The sequence below is a fragment of the Hylobates moloch genome, unplaced genomic scaffold (genome assembly GCF_009828535.3).
Source record: "Hylobates moloch isolate HMO894 unplaced genomic scaffold, HMol_V3 SCAFFOLD_7, whole genome shotgun sequence".
NCBI classification, from domain to species: domain Eukaryota; kingdom Metazoa; phylum Chordata; class Mammalia; order Primates; family Hylobatidae; genus Hylobates; species Hylobates moloch.
This window is the reverse complement of record NW_026652282.1, coordinates 111,662,565-111,689,454: the sequence shown is the minus strand read 5'-3', so window position 1 is coordinate 111,689,454 and position 26,890 is coordinate 111,662,565.

Here is a 26,890-nt window from a genome sequence, read left to right as displayed (position 1 = left end):
AGAGGAAGGAAATATAAGTATACAAGTAATAATATAAAAACAAAAATATCAGCAGAATATAGTAAGTGCTACATACTTACTCTACAGAGAAAGAGAAAGAACTCACTTCACATTGCTAAGGTGGGCTCATGTGAAGCTTCAGGAAGAAGTTGACAACATCGGAAGTGATATTTTCAGCACGATGAGAGTTCAGAGACTTGGATAGGAGGATAAAGCAGTGGAGGGTCACTCCAGGCAAGGGTAACAGAAGAAACAGAAGCATGGACTGGCAAAGAGAATGATAGAAAAAGAGAGAGAGATCTCCTTTGAGTAGAGAAGGAATGCCAGGATGATTGAGAAGAGAGGATAGAAAACATAGCACTTATCCCAGCCAGGAATTGTCATTTTGGGAACTCTGGAGCCAGACTTCCCGGTCTCAAATCCTGGCTCTGCCACTTAAGTAGCTGTGTAACCTTAGGCAAGCTGTATAATTTCTCTGGGTCTCCATTCTCCAACCATAAAATGGAGAAAATAATGGTACCTATACCTTATACAGTTATTTTTGAAGATATAAGAAGTTAAACCATGGGAAGTAGTTGGAAGAGTGTAAGCATGCAATAGATGTTAGCTATTATCATTGTTCTCTTTAATTTTCCCATCACTTAATAGAGTGAGAACTTCTCTATGTAACTCACCATTTCTGACTTCTATTTATACTCACAACTATTTGGGACACATAGCATGAGATCAGCATATGTTAAAAGTATATATGAATATATGTGATTAAATGAGTGAATGAGTAATGAGTGTATGAATGAATTGCACTGGGAGCCTTTTTATATTAGAGTCCCTGATATAAAATCTATACTAAAGCCAAGATTCTTCCTGTGCAGCATATGCTTCTGTTCAACATATGCTGACTTCAGATATGCGTGTTTCCATTTATCCAGTCTTTGGGAGGCAGTACTGGGGCTGGATGTGTACAGGATTCATGAATCCAGCCAGGGATGAGAGAACAGAGAACTGACCAATAAATAGGAGAACTGAGTTTGAATCCTGGTTCTGCTATGATCTTGAGCAAGCCATTCTACTTATAAGCCTCAGGTTTGTCACATGGAAAATGGGAATGATTCATGATGCCTAACTTTCAGAATTCTGGTAAGAATCAAAAGACATAAACCAGGTGACAGTTCTTGGCATTCCAAATGAGTTTTCTTCCCAGTTTAATGTACTAATAACTGATATTAAAACAGGCTTGTTGATTTTCCTGGAGTTTGACATACAGTAGGTACAGGGACACTAAATCACCACAGAAGCAGGCAGGGTAAGGATTTTCTGGTGGACACTCAGACACTTCAGACAACTGAGAACAGTGACTGCTTTCCATATTGCTTTCTACACTGTCGCCAGCCTGTTATGGCCTGAAGCTATTTGTGACTCAGTGCTGTGCTTTCAGCCTGTTATTTTCTCAGTACCTGGCAGGCGATAGGAGATCAATAATGTTTGTCGAGTTACAGATCCAGTCTTCCACCACTCATATCATTCTCTCTCTCTCTCTCTCTCTCTCTCTCTCTCCTCCAAGCCTGCCCCCTACTCCATTCACACATTCATTCAACAAATACTGCCTACCAATTGAGTGTCAGGCCCTCTGCTAGGCTCTGATAGGCGTCAGGCCCTCTGCTAGGCTCTGACAGGCACTGCTGTAGTGCAGATTGCCTTCTCATTCTATTTCCAGTCTCTGTCACTCAGCCTCTTCACCCCATCACATACACGTGCACTGTTTCTTACATTATTGCTGTGATGTTATTCTCCTTTTATCCTTTCCCTTTTTCTGCATCTCCATCTGCCCCAGCCCAGTCAATGACTAACCCACTTCAGATCTGCTCAGCCCACATGCCCTCAGTTTCTGGCCTCTTATCCCTTTTCTGAGCCCCACCTAGTCCCCAGAGATAGCTCCCCTCCTGGAGGAGTTGGCACAGACATCTCAAGAGCAGGTCTGCCCAATAGAGAGGCATCCCTATGCATGTGCAAGGAAGCCCAGACAAGCAGGTGACTTCCCAGTAGCCCTTCCTGAAGCCCACCTCTTAAACTTCTAGAGTCTCTAGGGAAATGCCAGGAACTTCCAAAAAGGTCCTTTCTACTCCCACTTCCCACTTATGTCCCAGATATGCCTTGCCTGACTTGCACCTCCCCATCCGGAATTTCCTGGTTCCCCTGGGAGGTGCTCAAACTAGTGTTTTATTCATAGTTTCACCCAACCAAAATTTTGTATGCACTTACGTCTCTCAAGATTTTTTTCCATGCATTATCTCATTTAATCCCCAAAACAACCCATGAGGTATTAATATTGTCTCCATTACCAATGAGGAAACCTAGGCTCAGAGAGATGGCATGACTGTCCCAAGTCCTCACATCTAGTGTGTGGCAGAGTAGATTCAGAAATTTGAATCTCCTCCTTACTAAGTATCTCTCTCCTCCAACCCTCACTCATCAGTGGACACCATGTTATTAAATTGAGTGCCAAACACACAGTGATTAGTGGCTGAAGAAACAATGTCAGTTTTTATGTTCTAGAGATCTTGCATTTACAAATGTCAATCTGATTTCTCTTCTTGAACGCCTTACAAAAATCTCAAACTGAAATATCCCAAACTGAACTCAACATTTCCCCAACTCCTCTTATTTCCTCTGCTCAAGCTAGTTCTTTCCTGCTCATATCCCCTGTATTAGCTAATGGCACCATTATCTATCAAGTTCTGTGAGCCAAAATAATACCCAGGAGGCCTCCCATGACCTTCTCTCTCCTTTACACATCCCCACCCTGGTGCCCTCCACACCCAATCCTTAGCCCATTTCTATATCCCCAATGCCAGGCTGTAATTCTGAGCCTTGTTACCTCTTGCTTTCACTTTGGAAAACCTCTCTACTCATGATTTATTTCAAATCTCTTTCATTGGCTTCTCATCATTGATCCAAATGCTTAACATTAGAGTACCTTGGAGCTCAGTCCTTAGACCATGACTCTATCTTTCAGTTGCTCCTTTACGATCTCATCCAGTTTCATTATGTTAAATATAATTGATGTGCCATCAGCTCCCCAGGTTTTAGCTCCAGACTGGATATCTCTCCTAAACTACAGATTCATATATCCAGTTGCCTATTGGATACCTACACCTGGATATCTAATAAACATGTTAAACCTAATACACTCCAAACCAAACCCCAGATCCTCCATAAATTCCAAGGCTGCCTCTATCTCAGGCTTCCCAATTTTGGTAAATAGTGATTTTAGTCTTCTTGTTGCTCAGGTCTTGATCCTTAGAATATAGAAAACATACTCTTGCCACAAGGTATTTCCACTTGCTATTTTCCCCATCTATTTAATAAAATGTTCTTCCATTGCATATGTATTTTATGCACTCCCTTATCTCATTCAAGTCTCTATTCAACTGGCACCTTAGCAGAGATGACTTCCCTGATCACTCTACATAAAATGGCATAACCTTTTCCCCATCACACTCTACCCCTTATTATGCTTTATCTTTCTTCAAAGCATTTATTACTACCTAACAAATTATATATTTGTTTGTTTCTTTGTTTATAATCCATCCCAGTCCTCGAGAATATAAACTCCCTGAGTACAGGGAATTTGCTTTGTTCGCTGTTATATCTAAAGCACCTAGGAAGATGCCTGGGACATAATAAGTGCTCAATAAATATTTGCTAAATTAATGGATAAATGAAATAAGCAAGTGAGTACATAGATAATTATTTATGCTCTGCATCTGTAGCCTTTCAATCACTTGCTGATGTTTCCTCTGCCTGGAATGCCTTTCTCCTACCCATGGAAATTTTACTCCATTCTCCTAAATTCTAGCTCAAATATTGTTTCTTCTATACACCTCCATCCAACTCCCCCTACTCCCAGTCAGAATTAATCTCTGCTCTAACACTAGCATATAATTCTCTACTGCACTCATTACCTTCTGCCTTAAATTTGAGTTATCTACATATCAGGCTGATCTCATGCCTAAACGTTGAGCTCTTTAAAGTATGGTGTTCTCCAAAGTGTCTAGCATAGTGCCTGGAATATTGTTAAATTGAATGGAAGGAAACTAAATGCTTATTATCAAAGTAGACAACTCCAATTAAGGATAATTAGCCTTGAGAATGGCAGCGTTACCAGCAACTCAATTAATGAACTCTAATTGCTCTTCCCAGACATAGACATTAGCTGGTATTCAGCTTTGGGCTGTAACATGTATGGATTTCTTCATTGTTAACGTTAGGTCTGTGAGCTGTTGCTTCTGCCTGGGCTATGCTAGTGCTTTATATGCCTCCTTCTTGGCGCAGCAGGTATAAACCCTAGGGAGACTGGAGCAGAGGCCATGCTTTCTCCATCAGGCTTGGGGAAGTTCCCTACTGAGAAAGAATGTCTCTCTCCTCAACCTTGGGGTTACTTAGAGTAGGTGGACAATGTCTCCCTAATAAAATTGGGAGATCTTTAGAGTAAGGAGACAATGGTTTTTCTGTCATGCTGGGGACACATCAGGGTACCAACAATTTCTCTGTGCAGACAAGGAACCTGTTGACCATATCTTCCTAAAATAAAGAAATTATGCTTCCTTATTAATTATGTTTCCAGAATTAAGGTTCCACAATGTGAGAGTCTGAACAGCCTATATAGGATGGGAGAACCATTGCTTATAATCTCATCAAGTCTCATGGCTTTAAATATCATCTACATGCTGAAAACTTCCAAACTGGTATCTCCTTCCCAGACCTTTCCACTAAGTTCCAGAACTCTTCATCCACTTACTTAATCAACATATACATTTAGATGTCTAATAGAAATTTCAAACTTGACATGTCCATCAAAAAACAAGCGAACAAACACCTCCTGATCTTTCTCTTCAAAAGTGCCCCTTCTTCAGTTGATGGCAACTTTACTCTTCCACTTGGTCAAGTCAAAACCTTAAAGTCATCCTTGACTCTTCTTCTTCTCTCGCATCCACATTTAATCTGTTAGGAAAAACTGCTGTCTCTATGTTCAGTATATTCCCAGTATACAATCATTTCTCACCATCTCCACTACTACCACTCTAATCTAAGCCACAACTTTCAATTTTATGTTGAAACAGCCTCTGATTGATAGCCCTGCTTCTATTGTTGCCTATAAGTTCCTTCTTAACAGAGCAGGTAAATGATCTTTTATTAAAAAATATATAGGCCAAATCATTATACTCCTCTGTTCAAAACAGTACTTTGGATACAAATATTTTTACTGTGGTATGTGATGGTTAATTTTGTGTATCAACTTGATTTGGCTAGGGGATTCCCAGATAGTTTGTCAAACATTATTTCTGGGTGTGTCTATGATGGTGTTTCCAGAAGAGATTGACATTTGAATTGATAGACTGAATAGAGATCACTTTCACCAATACAGTGGGCTCATCCAATCCATTGAAAGCCTGATTAGAACAAAAAGGCAAAGTAAGTGTGAATTTACTTCCTGTTTGATCTGGGACATCCATCTTCTCCTGCCCTCAGACATCAGTGCTCCTAGTTCTCAGGCCTTCAGACTCAGACTGACTTGCATCACTGACTTTCCTGGTTCTCCAGCTTGCAGATGGTAGATTATGAGACTTCCAGTCTCCACAACTGAGTGAGCCAATTTCTACTCTCACTCTCTCTCTAGTTGGTTTTTTTCTCTGGAGAATCCTGACTAATTAATACATGGTAAAATACATGTAACATAAAATTTACCATTAGTGAATTTTAGTAAATTCACAATGTTATGTCATCATCACCACCATCTAGTTCCAGAACATTTTCATTGCCCTAAAAGGAAAATCGATTCCCATTAAGCAATCACTCCCCATTCCCCATTCTACCCAGGCCCTGACATTCACTAATCTTTCTGCCTCCATGGATTTGCCTATTCTAAACATTTCATATAAATGGGACTACATGATATGTAGCCTTTTGTGACTGGTTCCTTTCATTTAGTATGATATTTTCAAGGTTTATCCATATTGTAGTAGTCCTACAATGTACAGGAATGAATTTCATTTCTTTTTATGGTGAAATAATATTCCATTGTATGGATACACTACATTTTATTTATCCAGTTATCTTTTGTTAGACGTTTGAGTTGTTTCCACCTTTTGGCTACTGTAAATTATGCTGCTATGAGCATCCATGTACAAGCATCTATTTTCAGTTCTTTTGCATATATACCTAAGAGTAGAATTTCTGGGTCGTATGGTAAGTGTATCTTTAATTCACTGAGCAACCAACAAACTGTTTTCCATTGTGGCTTGATCTTAATTTCACTGAGAGTAAACTTTCATACAATAACCTAAAAGGCCCTACATGATCTGGCCCATCATATATTAACTTTGTGACCTCATCTCCTCCTAATTTCCCCCTTAATCACTCTGCTTCAGCCATGCTGGCCTTCTTTGCTGTTCCTAAAACTCACCAGGCACACTCCCACCTCAGGGCCTTTGTACTTGCTGTCTCCTCTGCCTCAGGCACACTTCCCCAGATATCTCTGTGTGATGCTCCTTCATTTCCTCCACATTTTTTGCTCATATTTCACCGTATCTTTCTAGGCAAAACTGCAACCCTAGTGCCACCCCAGCACTCCCTATCCCCCTCTCATATGTTAGTTTGCTAGAATTGCCATAACAAAGTGTTACAAACTCTGCAGCTAAGACTATGAAAATTTATTTTCTCACAGTTCTGGAGACTGAAAATTTGATACCAAATAGGTTGGTTTCTTCTGAGACCTCTCTCCTTGGATTGTAGATGACTGTCCTCTCCCTGTGTTTTCATATGGTCTTCTTGTGTACATGTTCATGTTCAAATTCTCTTGACTTATAAGGACACCAGTCATATTGGATTAGGCCTGCCCCCAATGACCTCCCTTTAAATTAATTTTTGAAGCCTTTATCTCCAAATATAGTCACAATCTGAAGTACGGGAAATTGGGACTTCAACATATGAATTTTTGAGGGACCCAATTCAATTCGTAACACATGCTTTATATTTTTCCTTTTCATATTTTTCTTTAGCATTTATCTTTATCAAACACACTATATGTTTTACTTACATATGGCATTTACTGTTTATTGTCTTTCTCCTTCACTAAAATGTAAGCTCAATTAAATCAGCTACGTATGTCTATTTAGTTCATCGATATATCCCAAATGCTTAGAACAGTGCCTGGAACACAGTGGGGCCCTCAATAGATATAACTTGGATGAATAACTATTTCCTTCTCCAGACTGGGGGTTGCTGAAGACTGAAACTCTTTAGAGTACAAAAGCTATCTCTCCTTTTTCAACCAGGTCTTACGTCGTGGTTGGAAACCACATCTCCTCCTGACTGGGCTGTGATTCTTCTCTCATTAATTACCAAGAGTAGTGTGTTTTGCTAAATACGAAATCACTCATTGTAAGTCCAATGCTAAAAGAAAAAAATCAATGCCTGGTGAATAAATTCTCTTTAATGTGAGTCATGTTAACAAAACTGTAGATTTATGACCTAAGCATCTACCCTCCCTGCTTTGATACTGAGCTTCTGATGTTAATTTGATTCATTTATCTCTTACCAATGTACAAAGACTGCTGAGCTGAGGAACATTTTGGTGCAGTGTAAAATGTGTTGGACAAAAACTAAATAAAAATGAATTCTGTGTCCCACACCCCCAACTTGTTTCTAATTTTTTGTGCAACCTTGGGCATACTGCTTCTCCTCTGAGGGACTCAGTTTTCTTATGTGCAAAATGAGAGAGTAGGAAAAAATTTCTTCCATGTTCCTAGTCTTACTGGCTGCCACCATCATTTACCCAGTTCCTTAGGCCAAAATCCCGGATTTTGGTTTTTGCCCTCACCCTTCATCCATCAATGAGTCCTATCATGTCCTGTCCATTCTGTATCCCCCAAATATATCTTCCAACACATATACATCCTCCATCTCCACTACTACTACTCTGGTGTAAGCCAACTTCATCTCTAGCCTCAACTACTGCAAGTATCTCTTATCTGATCCTGCCCTAGTCCTTTTAAAACATCACATCCAAATATATCATTGTCCATTTTAAAATCAGTCAATTGTCCCTATTACTTTCAGGAAAAAAAAGTCCCATAATCTGGAGTCTACGAACTCTCGTGACTTGGTTCCTGCCAAACTCTCTAGCTTCATCCCTATCCCTGTTGCTTCAGCCCTAAGGTACCCTGCACACAAGGTCTTACTTGCTCAGGCACCATAGCCTGGACGTGGACTCCCACCCATAACTCTTATCAGCCACACACCCATGCCTCTCCTTTTCATAACACCAACACCCACTCATCTGCCAAAACTCACCTCAGGTGACATCTCATGCAGAAATTCTTCCCTTTATTCCTACTTTGAACCAGTTGCCTCTGATTTGTGCTTCCACAGAATCCTGCATCCAACTATAACAGGACTACCTCTTTGCATTGTAACTATTTGGTCACCATTCTCCCTGATGAGACTATCAACTTCTCAAAGGCAGGAATAATGTCTTGTTCATCTTGGTATTTCCAGTGCTGAGCCCCAGTTACTTACACAGAGTAGATACTCAGAAAGTAAATTGGAAAAACCCCAAAGCTCCCTTCCAGTGTAAGTGGATAGATCCATAAACTAATAAATTGGACCAAATCATAAAACTTTGGTTAAGCCCCCACTCAGTCTTTTATTAACTATGTAACTGAACTGCACCTGTGTTGGATAGACACTAATTAATAATATTTAGTGGGTTGTACTATGTGTCAGGCACTATGCTGCGTGCCTTGCCCAAAACATCTCATTAATCCTTACAAATAACCCACTGAGATCGATATTATTATGGTTACTGTTTAAGAGATGAAGAAACAGACTTCGTGCTGATAAGTAAACTGATCGAGGTCACAGAAATTGGGATATGGAGTGCTGAAGAGTCTCTACAAAGATGTAAGGAGGCACAAAGTCACTTTGCCTCCAAGTTGGGAGTATTGGTGGTAAAATATGAATATCAAGTTGTGACATCTGGAGTGGAGTGGGCAATAGCCACAGTGGACACATCAAGCTTTGATGTCTGGCAGCTAGCCCTGGTACTGCTAGGGCAAATCTGCTAAAAACCTGAGGAAAGTGTTAGAATGGGTGAGGGAAAGCAAGAAGGAGTTTTATATTCCTACTATGGCTTATTTTCTGACTCACAGCTTTAGGTTATTGGGTGATAGGGCATCAGCTTATAGTTCCGCCTCCTTTTCCTTTCCTTAGGAGAATGTGTGTGTGTGCGTGCGTGCGTGTGTGTGTGTGTGTGTGTGTTTGTACTTGGTGGTGGGAGGAAATAGGTGTTGTTAGTTGAGTCTAATTAGATATTAAATGTATTTGTGGCCCATGGTTGGAGTTATTCTTCTTTGCATTAGCCTTTCTCCTGCCCCCTCCTGGCTCCCCTGAATCACTGAACTTCTTGGGCACCATGTTCTCCAAAGCCACAAGGAGCCTCTGGAAGAGGCTATCTCCAGTTTTTCCTTCCCCTGAATGTCTCAGGGTTTCTAGCATAAAGTAAGGGCCATCAACTCTAGGACCTGGCAGAGATTCACAAGAAAAATCTGCCACTGGTATCTGATTTGGGGCTGAGAATATCTTGAGGGGATGATTCTCTATAGTATCCTGGGATGAAACTCCAAGACAAAAGGAAAATAGTGGACCTCTGATAACAACAGTTTGTAGAATAAGACCCTTTCTTTAGGAAGACACAGCTTACAGCTCCTCATCAGAATGTCTGATGTATCAAGCAGAATGCAAGGGGGGATCTTTTAGCCGGGCACCCTTATACAGAGAAAAACTTGCGCAACTGTTTGTAACGGATCTCATCCCCACAAAGGCTCACTCACCATTTCACAGAAATCTGGCCATTTTCTTATTTTTGTGCCTTTCTTCTCTCTGCCCAGAATGACTTTCCTCCTCTCCTCAGCCTATCAAACTTCTACTTATCAATTAAGCCTTCACTCAAGTGTCTTCTCCTTTGTGAATACTTCCTTGACTTTCAGACAGCTGAACAACTTATTCTTCCCTTGGAGTCTCATGGCATTGTGTTTAGACTTCTGTATTATCACTTGTCATACTATTTTCGATCAATGTTCTGTCTGCCCTGCTAGATCTCACTCAGTCTATTCAAGGGAAGGTACCCTGGCTAATTCAACTTTGTCTCTTATCCCAGCACCCAGTGCCACTCTCTCAGTCCCACCACTACTTGAATTTGGCACAGTGCCTGGAACACTGTGGACACTCAACAAATAAGAAAATTTGAATAAGTGTAGGATAATGTGAGGGATACTCAGTGTCAAATGATCGGGCATAGAAATAAAAATATGCCAAATAGATCCTTGGATAGGCCCTCTGATATAGCAAGTTTATCCCATCTCTGGCTGATGGAGTCAAATCCTCACAAGTCCCAGAATTACTCTTTCAGCCAGCACTGAACAACTTTTTTGATTTAGCTTTTGAATAAGTTATCCAATTCCACCTAGGGCATCATTTCCTGACATTCAGATCCCTGTTTCCATATTCCCTCTTGGCCTATAGTTAATAAACACATTTCCTTCTTTTCCTGAGAGTGGAGCCAATCTGCAGGCCTCATCATGATTGGAAATGCTTCATGCTGATGCCTTGTGGAGGTGATGTATGGGCCTGGGTCACCTTGGAAATGTCTTCCCTTCTTGCTACGTTCTGAGCTCATTGCTGTGGAGGTAGAATCAGTCTTAAGGTGCTCAAGATGCCTGGAAGGATGTACATGGCAGAAAGATGACTGACTTTCCTGTTCTCCAGCCCCTTCCTCCCAGGACCATTGTCCATTCACAGTTAAAAATGTATATGGGAGAAACAACTCTATCTGCTCATTATGATCAAGGCCAATTAGCCTTGCCAGTATGTTAACTCCTTTCTTTACCTGCTGCTCTAGTGGCACAAGAAACCTCAAATTACCAGGTGGCAGCCATAACTTTAAGTTTAGCAGGAATCTTATAGTGTTCCCTAGCGGAAGCATCTACTCTCTGGAAACCAGGACATCTAGAACCACAGAACTTAAAGTTTTCAAATGAGTCCCTGGGAATGATGGTGAATGGGGTCACTCCAATGTCCACTCATTTTCTGCCAGATCTGTGTATTCTACCTACTTATGGTAGAGTGTCATATAATGACTGCTGGTTTAAGACATACATTGCCTCATGAAGAACAAAGCCCTCAAATCACAGGTATCATTTCCAAGATACTGCCTTATCTGTGCCTTTAGGAGACCATGTCAGTACTCTACTAAGGCTGGCAGCTTCTGGGTATGTGGTATATTGTAAAACAAGTGGATCCCATGGTTATAAAATTATTGTTATGACTGCTTTGATATAAAGTGAATCAATTAATGTGAGATAAGGTGTAATAAAGTGCCCTTTTCATGGAAAGGACATACTGGCATGACCCGAATATTATGTTGGTGCAAAAGTAATTGTCATTTTTTGCCATTCAAAGAAACGTAAGTGAATCCTTCAAAATTTCACCAATGTGACAAGTCTCTGCATCCTTACAAGGTTTATTTTCTACCCTCTGGAGCTCGCGAATCCAGAGTACTTGCCACTTTCTCTTTATCAGAGCCAATTAAATTGATGTTATCAATATAGTGGGCCATCATGATATCCTATAGAATTTTCAGACTATCACATTCTCTTTGTACTATATTATAACAAATGGCAGGAGAGTTAAAATAGACCTGAATCAAAAGCATAAAGGTATACTACTGCCTATTTGGGTGAATATGAACAGCTTCTCCTTCTCTTTCCAGATGAAGATTTAAACAAATCTTTTAGCCACATCAAATCCACTTACCAAATACCAGAGGCTGCATTGATAATAATCTATTATAGTAAAAATACCATATGTGTCATAAAAGCTTTAGTCAGGACTATTACTTGTTTAAGTTTGTGTTAGTTCATCATAATCTACCATGGTACATCTGTTTTTTTCACAGTGAATGAGGACATAATGTGGATTATCAGCCCTGCTTCCCTTAAGTCTTTGGGATTGTCACTAATCTCTACCATTCCACTTAAAACGTGGTATCGTTTTTTATTTATCACCTTGGTCTGGGGAAGATACCACTTTCATAATGTTCATGTGTGATTTTCTACCATAATAGCTCTTAATTCCTGGGTCCTGGAACCAAAAGTCGGATTTTTTTCCACATGCTAAGTATGTCCTTCTGCTTAGGCAATCAGAAATTCCCACTGAGTGTGTCTTTGGACCCACTGTAAGATGGACCAAGGCAAGAACTGAATTCCACAAGGACCTATTTTAGTGTTGGGGGTGGGTGTTTTTGTGCTTTAGGTTCCTTAATATCAGCATCTGCTTAAACTCTGTATCCAAAAGCCCTCAAAAGATATGGGCAATCCCCTTTTTCTTAGTGTTTGCTTATATTTATAAATGTTAATAAGTCCCTTTTGGGGAAGGACTGATAGAATCACTACTATATATGCTTGCTTTTGCATTGCAAGATCTTTCTTCAAGCATACTCAATTTCTCTTTCGATTGATGACTTCCGAAGCTAACAACTGGCTCAAGTATGAAAACCAGGCAAAATATTTTGACCCTTCATTGAGATAGTGTAGATCAACTTCTATTCATCCACTTATGATTTTAAATTATATATATCAAGCAAGCAACACTCTCATTGGCCAACTGTGTATCTTGCTTCTAGGAACACCATGATCTATTAGTCATCACCATACATTCCTGCATGACAGGACACTTTGGTTGCCACTTGACCATTACAATAATTGTGTTCACCTGGCTTCTGGCGATTGTGTGCTGCCATCTGACCTCTGTTCTTCTGGAATCTTATCATTTCCACAGAAACTAGAAAGCTCAATTCTGTAACCTAATCTCCCACAGTCAGCTCCAGCTTAGCAGAGCAGAGAACATTTACTTCTGAGCTTCTAAAATATTTTGGAACTGCCCCTTATTATTGCACTTCTTTTCACCTTAGTCAAGGGAGTGTACTCTGAGCCTTCCCAAAAATAGTCCTCTGGTGGGAACTCAGGTTTTATGAAATAGATCCATTCTAACATGCCCACTTCTGAGAGCATTTTTATCCCCATTTTTTAACACTCTGACAAAGCAGTTCAAGCATCTCATTTCATTTAATGCGATTCACATTTTCCCCCAAATTTCCAGGAATCATCTCAGTCATCTTAATTAATAGGCTTGGCTCCAGGTACCCTTACAAGATATGTTAAATACTGAGTCACAGTAGAATGCTCACATATCGAAAACAAATTTTAAAAGTGTTTTCTCTTATCCAACTTTATGTTTCACTTTTCTTTAATCAAGTTAGCTTCAAGATACATATGCAGGCATGTTGTCCCAGTTCCTGATAACACATATTATTAGATTCTGTAGCTCCATTGATTAATAACACATTTCCTCCATTAGTAAAGCCAGACCTTCCCCAGATAGGTCATGCTAACTTGATCTAGTTCTTGGTCCAATGGCCAGAAAGAAATGTTGGGGTAGATCTTGAGAAGGGCAAGTATTGGCTTGCAAGGCATCTACTTCAGTTAAAATCTCTACTTAGCCTTCAGACAGGAGAGTGCTGTTATCTACTAGCAATAAAGAATGGACTATTTATTGCAGGACCACAATGTTTTGGAGAATAAAAAGGTTCCATATTTCGTCAGTGGGTAAACTTAGGTGACCCCATCCCAAGCCTCAGATTGTGAGTCATTCCCTGTCAGAGTCATAATTTTTGTGTACAGATCTTATGGAGGCTGTGAATTTCACCTTCTCTGACAGTCTCCTACTTTTAAAGATCAGGTCTTCAGGGGGGCTGGCAAGATGGCCGAATAGCAACGGCTCCGGTCTGCAGCTCCCAGCGAGATCGACGCAAAAGGCGGGTGATTTCTGCATTTCCAACTGGGGTACCCGGCTCTTCTCATTGGGACTGGTTAGACAGTGGGTGCAGTCCATGGAGGGCTAGCCAAAACAGGGTGGTGCGTCACCTCACTCGGGAAGCACAAGGGGTCGGGGAACTCCCTCCCCTAGCCAAGGAAAGCCATGAGGGACTGTGCCCTGAGGAATGGTGCATTCCAGCCCAGATGCTATGCTTTTCCCATGGTCTTCACAACCTGCAGATCAGGAGATTCCCTCAGGTCCCTACGCCACCATGGCCCAGGATTTCAAGCATAAAACTGGGCAGCTGTTTGGGCAGACACCAAGCTAGCTGCAGGAGTTTTTTGTTTGTTTGTTTGTTTGTTTGTTTTTTTATACCACAGTGGCACCTGGAACGCCAGTGAGAGAACTGTTCACTCGCCTGCAAAGGGGGCTGAAGCCAGGGAGCCAAGTGGTCTAGCTCAACGGATCCTACCCCCAAGGAGCCCAGCAAGCTAAGATCCACTGGCTCAAAATTCTTGCTGCCAGTACAGCAGTCTGAAGTTGACCAGGGACACTCGAGCTTGGTGGGGGGAAGGACATCCACCATTACTGAGGCTTGAGTAGGCGGTTTTCCCCTCACAGTGTAAATAAAGCCTCCAAGAAGTTCGAACTGGGCAGAGCCCACCGCAGCTCGGCAACGCCGCTGTAGTCAGACTGCCTCTCTAGATTTCTCCTCTCTGGGCAGGGCATCTCTGAAAGAAAGACAGCAGCCCCAGTCAGGGGCTTATAGATAAAACTCCCATCTCCCTGGGACAGAGCACCTGGGGGAAGGGGCGGCTGTGGGCACAGCTTCAGCGGACTTAAATGTTCCTGCCTGCTGGCTCTGAAGAGAGCAGCGGAACCCCCAGCACAGCATCCGAGCTCTGCTAAGGGACAGACTGCCTCCTCAAGTGAGTCCCTGACCCCCGTGCATCCTGACTGGGAGACACTACCCAGCAGGGGTTGACAGACACCTCATACAGGAGAGCTCCGGCTGGCATCTGGTGGGTGACCCTCTGGGACAAAGCTTCCAGAGGAAGGAAGAGACAGCAATCTTTGCAGTTCTGCAGCCTCTGCTGGTAATACTCAGTCAAACAGAGTCTGGAGTAGACCTCCAGCAAACTCCAGCAGACCTGCAGCAGAGGGACCTGACTGTTAGAAGGAAAACTAACAAACAGAAAGGAATAGCATCAACATCAACAAAAAGGACACCCAAACAGAAATCCCATCTGAAGGTCACCAACATCAAAGACCAAAGGAAGATAAATCCACGAAGATGAGAAAAAACAAGCACAAAAAGCTGAAAATTTCAAAAATCAGAACGCCTTTTCTCCTCCAAAGGATCACAACTCCTCGCCAGCAAGGAAACAAAACTGGACAGAGAATGAGTTTGACGAATTAACAGAAGTAGGCTTCAGAATGTGGGTAATAACAAACTCCTCCAAGCTAAAGGAGCATGTACTAATCCAATGCAAGGAAGCTAAAAACCTTGAAAAAAGGTTAGTGGAATTGCTAACTAGAATAACCAGTTTAAAGAAGAACATAAATGACCTGATGGAGCTGAAATCACAGCATGAGAACTTCGTGAAACATACACAAGTATCAATAGCCAAACTGATCAAGTGGAGGAAAGGATATCAGAGATTGAAGATCAACTTAATGAAACAAAGTGTGAAGACAAGATTAGAGAAAAAAGAATAAAAAGGAATGAACAAAGCCTGCAAGAAATATGGGACTATGTGAAAAGACCAAACCTACATTTGATTGGTGTACCTGAAAGTGACAGGGTGAATGGAACCAAGTTGGAAAACACTCTGCAGGATATTATCCAGGAGAACTTCCCCAACCTAGCAAGACAGGCCAACATTCAAATTCAGGAAATACGGAGAACACCACAAAGATACTCCTCGAGAAGAGCAACCCCAAGACACATAATTGTCAGATTCACCAAGGTTGAAATGAAGGAAAAAATGTTAAGGGCAGCCAGAGAGAAAGGTCGGGTTACCCACAAAGGGAAGCCCATCAGACTAACAGCGGATGTCTCTGCAGAAACCGTACAAACCAGAAGAGAGTGGAGGCCAATATTCAACATTGTTAAAGAAAAGAATTTTCAACACAGAATTTCATATGTAGCCAAACTAAGCTTCATAAGATAAGGGGAAATAAAATCCTTTACAGACAAGCAAATGCTGAGAGATTTTGTCACCACTAGCCCTGCCTTATAAGAGCTCCTGAAGGAAGCACTAATTATGGAAAGGAAAAACCAGTACTGGTCACTGCAAAAACATACCAAATTGTAAAGACCATCAATACTATGAAGAAACTGCATCAACTAACGGGCAAAATAACCAGCTAGCATCATAATGACAGGATCAAATTCACACATAACAGTAACAATATTAACCTTAAATGTAAATGGGCTAAATGTCACAATTAAAAGACACAAACTGGCAAATTGGATAAAGAGTAAGGACGCATCAGTGTGCTGTATTCAGGAGACCCATCTCACATGCCAAGACAGACATAGGCTCAAAATTAAGAAATGGAGCAATATTTACCATGCAAATGGAAAGCAAAAAAAAATGGGGGTTGCAATCCTAGTCTCTGATAAAACAGGCTTTAAACCAACAAAGATCAAAAAAGGCAAAGAAGGGCATTACATAATGGTAAAGGGATCAACGCAATGAGAAGAGCTAACTATCCTAAATATATATGCACCCAATACAAGAGCATCCAGATTCATAAAGCAAGTTCTTAGAGACCTACAAAGAGACTCAGACTCCCAAACAACAATAGTGGGAGACTTTAACACCCCACTGTCAATATTAGACAGATCAACAAGACAGAACATTAACAAGGATATTCAGGACTTCAACTCAGCTCTGGACCAAGTGGACCTAATAGACATCTACAGAACTCTCCACCCCAAATCAACAGCATATACATTCTTCTCAGCACCACATCGCACTTATTCTAAAACTGACCACATAATTGGAAGGAAAACACTCCTTAGCAAATGCAAAAGAACAGAAATCATAACAAACAGTCTCTCAGACCACAGTGCAATCAAATTAGAACTCGGGATTAAGAAAACTCACTCAAAACCACACAACTACATGGAAACTGAACAACTGCTCCTGAATGACTACTGGGTAAATAGCAAAATTAAGGCAGGAATAAATGAGTTATTTGAAACCAATGAGAACAAAGACACAACGTACCAGAATCTCTGGGACACAGCTAAAGCAGTGTTTAGAGGGAAATTGACAGCACTGAATGCCCACAAGAGAAAGCAGGAAAAATCTAAAATTGACACCCTAACATCACAATTAAAAGAACTAGAGAAGCAGGAGCAAACACTTCAAAAGCTAGCAGAAGACAAGAAATAACTAAAATTGGAGCAGAACTGAAGGAGATAGAGACACGAAAAACCTTTAAAAAAGTCAATGAATCCAGGAGCTTGTTTTTTGAAAAGATCAACAAAATAGATAGACTGCTAGCAAGACTAATAAAGAAGAAAAGAGAGAAGAATCAAATAGACACAATAAAAAATGATAAAGGAGATATCACCACTGATCCCACAGAAATACAAACTACCATCAAAGAATAGTATAAACACCTCTACTCAAATAAACTGGAAAATCTAGAAGAAATGGATAAATTCCTGGACACGTACACCCTCCCAAGACTAAGCCAGAAAGAAGTCAAATCAAATCCCTGAATAGACCAATAACAAGTTCTGAAATTGAAGAAGTAATTAATAGCCTACCAACCAAAAAAAGCCCAGGACCAGATGGATTCACAGCCTAATTCTACCAGAGGTACAAAGACAGCTTCCTTATGAAACTATTCCAAACAATAGAAAAAGAGGGACGCCTCCCTAACTCATTTTATGAGGCCAGCATCATGCTGACATCAAAACCTGGCATAGACACAACAAAAAAAGAAAATTTCAGGCCAGTATCCCTGATAAACACAGATGTGAAAATCCTCAATAAAATACTACTAGCAAACTGAATCCAGCGCACATCAATAAACTTATCCACCACGATCAAGTTGGCTTCATCCCTGGGATGCAAGGCTGGTTCAACATACACAAATCAATAAACATAATCCATCACATAAACAGAACCAATGACAAAAATCACATTATTATCTCAATAGATGCAGAAAAGGCCTTCGACAACATTCAACACCCCTTCATGCTAAAACTCTCAATAAGCTAGTTATTGATGGAACGTATCTCAAAATAATAAGAGCTATTCATGACAAACCCGAAACCAATATCATATTGAATGGGCAAAACTGGAAGCATTCCCTTTGAAAACTGGCACAAGACAAAAATGCCCTCTCTCACCACTCCTATTCAACGTAGTATTGGAAGTTCTGGCCAGGGCAATCAGGCAAGCGAAAGAAATAAAGGGTATTCAAATAGGAAGAGAGGAAGTCAAATTGTCTCTGTTTGCAGATGACATGATTATATATTTAGAAAACCCCATCATCTCAGCCCAAAATCTCCTTAAGCTGATAAGCAACTTCAGCAAAGTCTCAGGATACAAAATCAATGTGCAAAAATCACAAGCACTGCTATACACCAATAGTACACAGAGAGCCAAATCATGAGTGAACTCCCATTCACAATTGCTACAAAGAGAATAAAATACCTAGGAATACAACTCACAAGGCATATGAAGGACCTCTTCAAGGAGAACTACAAACCACTGCTCAAGGAAATAAAAGAGGACGCAAATAAATGGAAAAACATTCCATGCCCATGGATAGGAACAATCAATATTGTGAAAATGGCCATACTGCCCAAAGTAACTTATAGATTCAATTCTATCCCCATTAAGCTATCATTGACTTTCTTCACAGAATTAGAAAAAACTACTTTAAATTTCATATGGAACCAAAAAAGAAGCCGTATAGCCAAGACAATCCTAAGCAAAAAGAACAAAGCTGGAGGCATCATGCTACCTGACTTCTACAGGCTACAAGTAACCAAAAACGCAGGGTACTGGTACCAAAACAGATATATAGATGAATGGAACAGAACAGAGGCCTCAGAAACAATGCCACACATCTACAACCATCTGATCTTTGACAAATGTGACAAAAACAAGCAATGGGGAAAGGATTCTCTATTTAATAAATGGTGTTGGGAAAACTGGCTAGCTATATGCAGAAAACTGAAACTGAACCTCTTCCTTATACCTTATACAAAAATTAACTTAAGATGGATTATAGACTTAACTGTAAGACCTGCGTATTCTACACATGTATCCCAGAACTTAAAGTATAATAATAATTTAAAAATCAGGTCTTCAGTATGGTTTCCATTCTCAATGCAGGAGATGAGGGTCTCTTTATACGCTGCTGTGGAGGTCTTCTAAGTTGTACATAGTGGGTTAAGTTGGTAATTAGCTGACTTGAGGCTGTCATTTCCTCCCTTCAATGCATCAGTGTTGCCCAGAAACAACAAATTCCACAGTCCATTTCCCTGCTATGTCTCAAAATGCTACAGATATCACATGGGGCACAGCATCTTCTTCTACATTTGAATCCATTCCAACTAACAACAGATGAAAGTTTAGCAATTATAATGCAGCAAGAAATCACTGTTGCACTCTAGCTGACATCTGATACAATTCCAGAATTCCATCATTAGAGTCCACTTCTAGGATCATTTTTGGTCAACTATCCTAGGAAAGTTTCCTCAGAAGCAGGCCCTCAGACACATGCAAATCATATACTAGGTAGTGCCCCCAAAGAGAACTGACAGGAGATTGGGGAAGCAAGACAAGGATGGAACAGAAGTCAAGCAAGGGCATGATAATAGACAAAGTCCCCTAAATGTAGCTACAGTCTGATTCCACAGGGGAACTTTGGAGTATATTATGTCCCAGAGTTGTTCTGGTGTGAGGCGAGAGATCTGGGACTTTCTTATTCCCTCATTCATTATTCAATGTTTAGGATCTAAGAGGGACCTAAATGTCCTGGCACTTCTAGCTCTCCATGCAGGTGGACAAAGGAGTTCTGATATCCAAGAACAGTCACCTGCAAAAGAAACGCAAGTGCTCATTGCTAGAACAAATGCTCACCAAAATCAGAGAAGACACAAAGAAAGATCTGAGTAGATCTAGTTGAAGCACTAACATTTTTCAGCACAAATGGTGATCTTGGAAAACAGCATTCTATTGGCATGGAAATGTAGAGGTTGAATGACAGTGTCTAAGGCAGAAGTGGGTAGTAAGGAAGTAAAAGAAGTAAATATAAATCACTCCAAAAGTGTGGTGGTAAATAGAAGGCTAGATTATTTACTCAGATCTTACTTTGTGCTAGACACTGAGTTGGGGCCTGAGAAAAGAAAGAAAAACAAAATATAGACCTACATTTGTGAGCACAAAACCTATTTGAAGCAGCTAAAACAGTTACACTACCATATGTTAAGGCCTATTATAAAGGTATAATAATTAATATAGTGTGCCAGGATTGATAAATACACCAAAAAAGAGAATAGAGTCTAGAAATAAACTCATACATATAAAGTCATCTTATTAGGATAATGGTGACATTGCAATATAGTGGAGAAAGGGTCTTTTCAATAAATGTGGTTGTGCCAATTGTCTCTCCATCTATTAGAAAGGAATATTGACCCATTTCTCATGTCATATAAAAAGTCAAACAGTATAGTTTTTAGAGGAAATCATTAGAGAATTCTTCATGATCTTGTGGTTGGCAAAGGTATTTTTAAAACAGAACACAAAAAATGCTAATCATAAGATACAATTTTGATAAATTATATTAAAAGTAATAACTTCCATTTGTGAGAAGATACTATTAAGAAAGTGAAAAGTCAATCCATAGGTTGAAGAAAATATTTGCATTACATATATTCAACAGAAGAATTATATCAAGAACATATGAAGTTCAGATCAATAAGAAAAACGCAACCATCAAATAGAAAAATGAGCAAAAGATCGAAAGAGACTTTTTTTTTACATAGAGTTTATTTAATGTTTAGATTATTTTCTTAAGTCTGCTGTGACATTGGTGCACAAGACACTTTTTAGCACAGCAGATTATAGAGAGAATAGAACTAGGGTCTGTAAATTGCTACCTCCTTGATTTGTTGTAAGAATGAAGAAAACACACAAGGTGCATAGCTCAATGCTTGGTCTACATTGCATTTTCCTTCCTCAAAGTTTTTTTGAGAAATTATCCTATCAGTTTTTGGAATGTCTTATAGAAATAAAGGAACCGCTTCTGGCTGCAATGAACCTCTCTAGCTATTTAGATAAATTCTTTAATGTTTTGCTAGCTACATGCATCTTTTTTTTTTCCTGTTTTTAAAATCACACTAGGTGTTTCCTGTCACAGTCCCTTTTCCGTAGCCTCACTAACGCATGCTTTCAGGTCCGAAAGAGACATTTCACAATGAGTATATCCAAGTGTTCAATAAACACATGAAAAGATGAGTAGCTTTACTAGTTACCAGAAAAATAAAAGTTAAAACCATAATAAGAAAACATCCACCAAATTGCCTAAAATTAAAAAGCCTGCCAATACTAAGTGTTTGCAAGGATGTGGAGAAACTAGAACTCTTTTACACTAGTGGAAGTGTAAATTCATACAACCATTCTGAACTATTGTTCAGCAGTATCTACTAAAGCTGCATATATGCCTACTCTGTAATCTAACAATTCCTTCCTAGATATACACCAAATAGAAATATGTATATATGTGCACCAACAGAAATGTACAAGAATATTCATAGTAGTACTCTTTATAATAGCTTCAAACTACACAAATATTTGTGTAGAATTGATCAATAAATTTATATAAAGGAATACCATATAGCAATGAGTATGAACAAACTAAAACTACATGTAACAATATTGATGTATCTTCAAACATAATGTCGAGTGAAAGAAGTAAAAAGAAAGAAATATAGACTGCATAACCCATTCATAATAAAGTTTAAAACATAGGAAAAATTTATTCTGTTAGATGCCAAGGGGCAATAAATGTGAGGATACACAGGGGAGTTTCTGGGGTGTCAGTGATCTTCTTTCTCTTGATCTCAGACGCTTGTTACATGGGTATGTTTATGATATAGAAGTTCAAATAGTGGCCACTTGTGATTTCTTCTGCATATGCGTGTATGTGATGTTTCATTAAAACATTAAATAATATAGCAGGGGGAAATATACGAAAGATGTGAATAGACAACTTAACAAAGAAGATACACAGATGGCAAATAAGCATATAAGATGCGTAACACCACTTGTCATTAGAGCATTGCAAATTCAAACAACAATGAAATACCACTTTACATGTATTAGATTGGCTAGAATCCAAACAATTGACAATACCAACGGCTGGCAAGTAAGCAGTACAAGAACTCTCATTCACTGCGGGTGAGAATGAAAAATGGTACAGCCTCTTTGGAAGACAGTTTGGCAGTTTCTTACAAAGCTAAACAAAACCTCACTATATAATGCAGCAGTCACGCTTCTAGGTATTTATCCAACTAATTTGAAAAGCTATGTCCACACAAAAACGTACACATGAATGTTCATAGTTGCTTTATTCCTAACCACCAAAAATTGAAAGCAATCAAGATGCCCTTCAATGTGTGAATGAATAAACAAACTGATATATCCACACAATAAAATTGTGATTTTTAAAAGTAATTTCAAAAGAGCTATAAAGTCATAAAAAGACATGAATAAGTATTAGATACCTATTGCTAAGTGCAAGAGGTCAGTCTGAAAAGGATACATATTGCATGATTTCACTTATGTGACATTCAGGTAAAGGCAAAACTAGAGGCAGTGAAAATATCAGAGGTTACATTGTTTTGAGGGAAGGAGGGTTGAATGGGTAAAGTACAGTGGAATTTCTACATTGGTAAATTTATTCTTTATGATATTGTAATGGTGAATACCAGATATTAAGCATTGTCAAAACCTATAGAAATTTACAACACAAAGAATAAACTTAATGTATGCAAATTAAAAATATTTAGACAGCCAGGGAATCCCAGGATGGAATGCAGAATAACAATAAGATCTAAATGTATTATAAGTGTATTAAACAACCTAATTGAAGTGGGCAGGGGGAATAAGGTGCTGACCTGAGTACCTTTGGAAATGCCTGGACTCTGTAAGACTAAAGGCAAAAGGAACTGTTCAGAAGCATTCTGCTCCAGTGATAAAGGTGGTTCCCATGGGAGTATGAGTTAACAATTCTCACACTGCTATACAGTTACACTGGAATTGAAGAATTAAGTAAACAAATAGTGGATGGTAGGACCCAGGTTTCTCACTGTGGGAGTGGAAGTTTACAGATAAGCAAGGGAAGGAGGCTAGAATGATCCATGTGGTGAGGATTAGAATAAGAGACATCACTAGCAACTCTCATTTAGTTTAATACTGATGCAGGTGGTTACATAGAGAAATATTTATACATATGTCTATACACATGGGTTCAGTATCACACAGATCTCCTTGCTCTGTCAGTTGAGAGGGCCAAGAAGCAATGACACAATCAATGAACACACCTGGCACCCCGATCTTGGTTTCTACTACCATTCTCCAATAAAAGAAACCATGACTTTTTAGAGAAAATATCTGGCAATCATTGGAGCATGAATTATACAAAATGATCTTGGAGTATCTTAGAGCACCAGAAACAATAAAAGCGCTAAAAAAAAAAAAAAAGAAAAAAAAAAAGGGGTTATGTAAAAGGAATATAGGAGCCAACTGAAATAGTTCTCAGTGACCAAAGCTGGAATATTTGAGCAACAAAAAAAGTAAAATATTCTTATAGCCCCAAATATAAAATAAATATCCATGAGTTTGTGCTGATATAAATAAATTATTGAATAAATAAATGGGGAAGAATAGGTCCCAGATACAGAAGAATTTTGAATAATTTATGTAAATATTCCACGCTTAAGGAGGTGAAATAAAAACCCCTGTTACTTAAGAGTGACCTTCTTCCAAAGAGTAAAGCATGGGATGGGAGAAAAAAATAATAACTTTATGATGAGGAAACCTGACAAAGACTACCTCAAGCCAAGTGATGAAGATTAATATATATTTTTGGTATACCTTTGATACAAAGTGGTGAGAATGGCACTTGATTTCTGAGGTCTTCCTTTCAAAAACACACTACCCCAATCTAATAATGAGAAAAACATCATTAAAAATTGAAATACATTTTATAAAATGTCTGACCTGTAACCCTAAAATATGTCAAGGTCATCAAAAACAAGGAAAGTTTGAAAAATCCAAGGGAGATGCAGGAGGTGCAGTGACTGAAGGTAATGTGATATCCTGGATGGAATATTGATGAATTAAAAACAGAACATTACGGGAAAACTGAGGAAATTTGAATACAGACTTTAGTTAATAATAATCTATCAATATTGTTTCATTAATTGTGAAAAGTATGCATACTAGTGTAAGATGTTAATGAAAGGGAAACTAGGAACTCTCTGTACTTTCTTTGTAATAATTCTGTAAATCTAAAGTTGTTCTAAAATAGAAATGTTTACTTAAATATATATTTATAGATGGGGATAAATACTTCTAGTAAATATCACACAATGTCATAAAACTATAAGTGTGTTATATCCATGGAGCCTTGTGTAAGCACAAAAAGAAAAACAACTGAATTTTCAGAGGGAGAGAAGAGTCAGGGAGGGTTCCATAGAGGAAGTGGCTTTGAATTGAATTAATTTCTTTCTTCCTTTTCCTAATTGCTAGAGATACAACAGTGAGCAACATAGACATGAACTCCTGTTCTCTTGGGGCTTATACTCTACTTAGGTGTGACACTAATAAACAAATAAAGTTAAAAATTATGAATTTTTTTAATGATGAGAGAGGAAGGGGTGGTGAAGGCAAAAAACATTGCAAAGATACAGAGATATAAAGGCATATCATGTATTTGGGGATACAGGGCACATTATGTGTGGCTTTAATACAAGCAGGGTCAGGACTAGGGCAATTGAGTAAAGAAATTAGGGCACACAAATTTAAGGAGATACTCACTTTTAGAGTCATATCCTAGGTGCTTCACTCTAGTCTCATTCCTGAGCACAGGGTTTGTAATGTGGATTTTGGGGAAATTAGATCAAGAGACCAAACTGCTGCCACATTATGAAAGGTCTCGTGTGCCTTACTAAGAAGTTGGGTTTGAGCTTGTAGATGGTGGGGAATCAAAGGAGGTTTTTAAGCTAGAATGAGTACTAATCAAATCTGTGCTTTAGAAAGATTATTTTACAAATTGTGGGAAAAGGATTCAGGCAGTGCAAGGTAAGAGATGAGATGGTCATTGAGAGGACAACTGGTATTCTCAGTATGAGAGACTCCTGGGCACGTTTTAAAGCTGAAGAGAAAGAGAGGCAGTGAAGAGAGAGACATTCAAGGTCTGAACTGAGTGAGCTCTGGGAAAGCAGGGTCAGGTACGGTTTCATTCTCAATTGTCAATCCCAGTACCTTGGACAGTGCCCGGAACATAGGAGGTGGGTAATAAAGCTGCCAGGAGGGCTCCACTATGAAGACAGATGTGATGCCAGTGGTCTTCTAAGGGGGTATAGAGGACAGTTGTAAAAGAGGGGGCTGGAACATAGTGTGGCAAGACATACATGGCATTGTGTCAGTGATGACTTGTAAGGATTGGTCAGAAACATGTGACCTTTAAGTGTTATCCATGGGCCAGGAGTGCTCCCAACCTGAAGCAGTGTTGTGATTTTCACAGAGGGTAAAGATGCTAAATTTACAAACCAGTATTTCCCCTCACCATCCCCCTCCACAAACACACACACACACACACACACACACACACACACACACGTAAGCCACAACCCTCTTATGAGGTAAGGAATGTTTTTCCCTACGGAATGCCAAGTTGCAGAAAGACAATTAATAGGTGCAATTCAAAAGTTTTTCATTCTATCCAGGGAAAAATAATCAAACATAACTAATGAACAGCAGTAAGAATAGCAATTTTTAAAGGACTTTATTTTTATGGGATAAAAAAGAAACAGATGGATCACACAGCATTCCCAAAAATATATTGTGTAAAGTTACTGAGGGTGCTCAGATACTCTGGGCTAAAACAACATTGGACAGATTAAGGAGTTGGTCCTTGGATCCCATAGCCATATCAAGCTATTAACGGGTTGTTGAAATCATTTGGGAGACATCTTTAATCTTCCAAGATGATGTTGGGACTAACTGAATCCCCTCCTGCCCTTTATAACTGTCCTACATTGCACAGCTGGTGTCTGAAGTTGGTCTTATAAGTCGTTTTATGGACTGTGTTTAAAATACATCATTCAGCAGAACATTAACAGATATGCCATGAAAAAGGAGGTTCTCTGATTAAATAAGTGTGTAAAATGCTAGGCTGTATAGAGTGAAACTGTACGCTTTACTGCAGTATGTTTCAAAACCTCTAACATCATAAACGGGTATATAATTATCCAAGGAGATAAAATTTGCAGCTTCCCCAGTTGTTTAACCTGGTCTGACAAGTGTTCCACAGACCGCCAGTTGGAAAACATTGTCCTAACGCACTATCTCCAGAAGGCCTCTGTTAAAATACACATATGATAATTGAGAGAAATATATTACATTAAATTATATATTAACTATTAGTACCCATTTTCATATTTGAGGGCAACATGTTCCCAGAAGGATAGAGCATCAGAAATATCCATTGCCCTTGGGGAGCTCATAGTCTATTGGTGAGACAGGAGAGAACGAAATCTACAGCACTATGGTAAGGACATAGAATGGTACCTTGAATGAGGATGGTGGCAGTGAAAATAAAGTGAAATGGACAGATTTGGGATATATTTTAGAGGAAGATCAATAGGACTTGGTGATGGATTGGGGGATGTAGGGTGACAAAAATGAGAAAG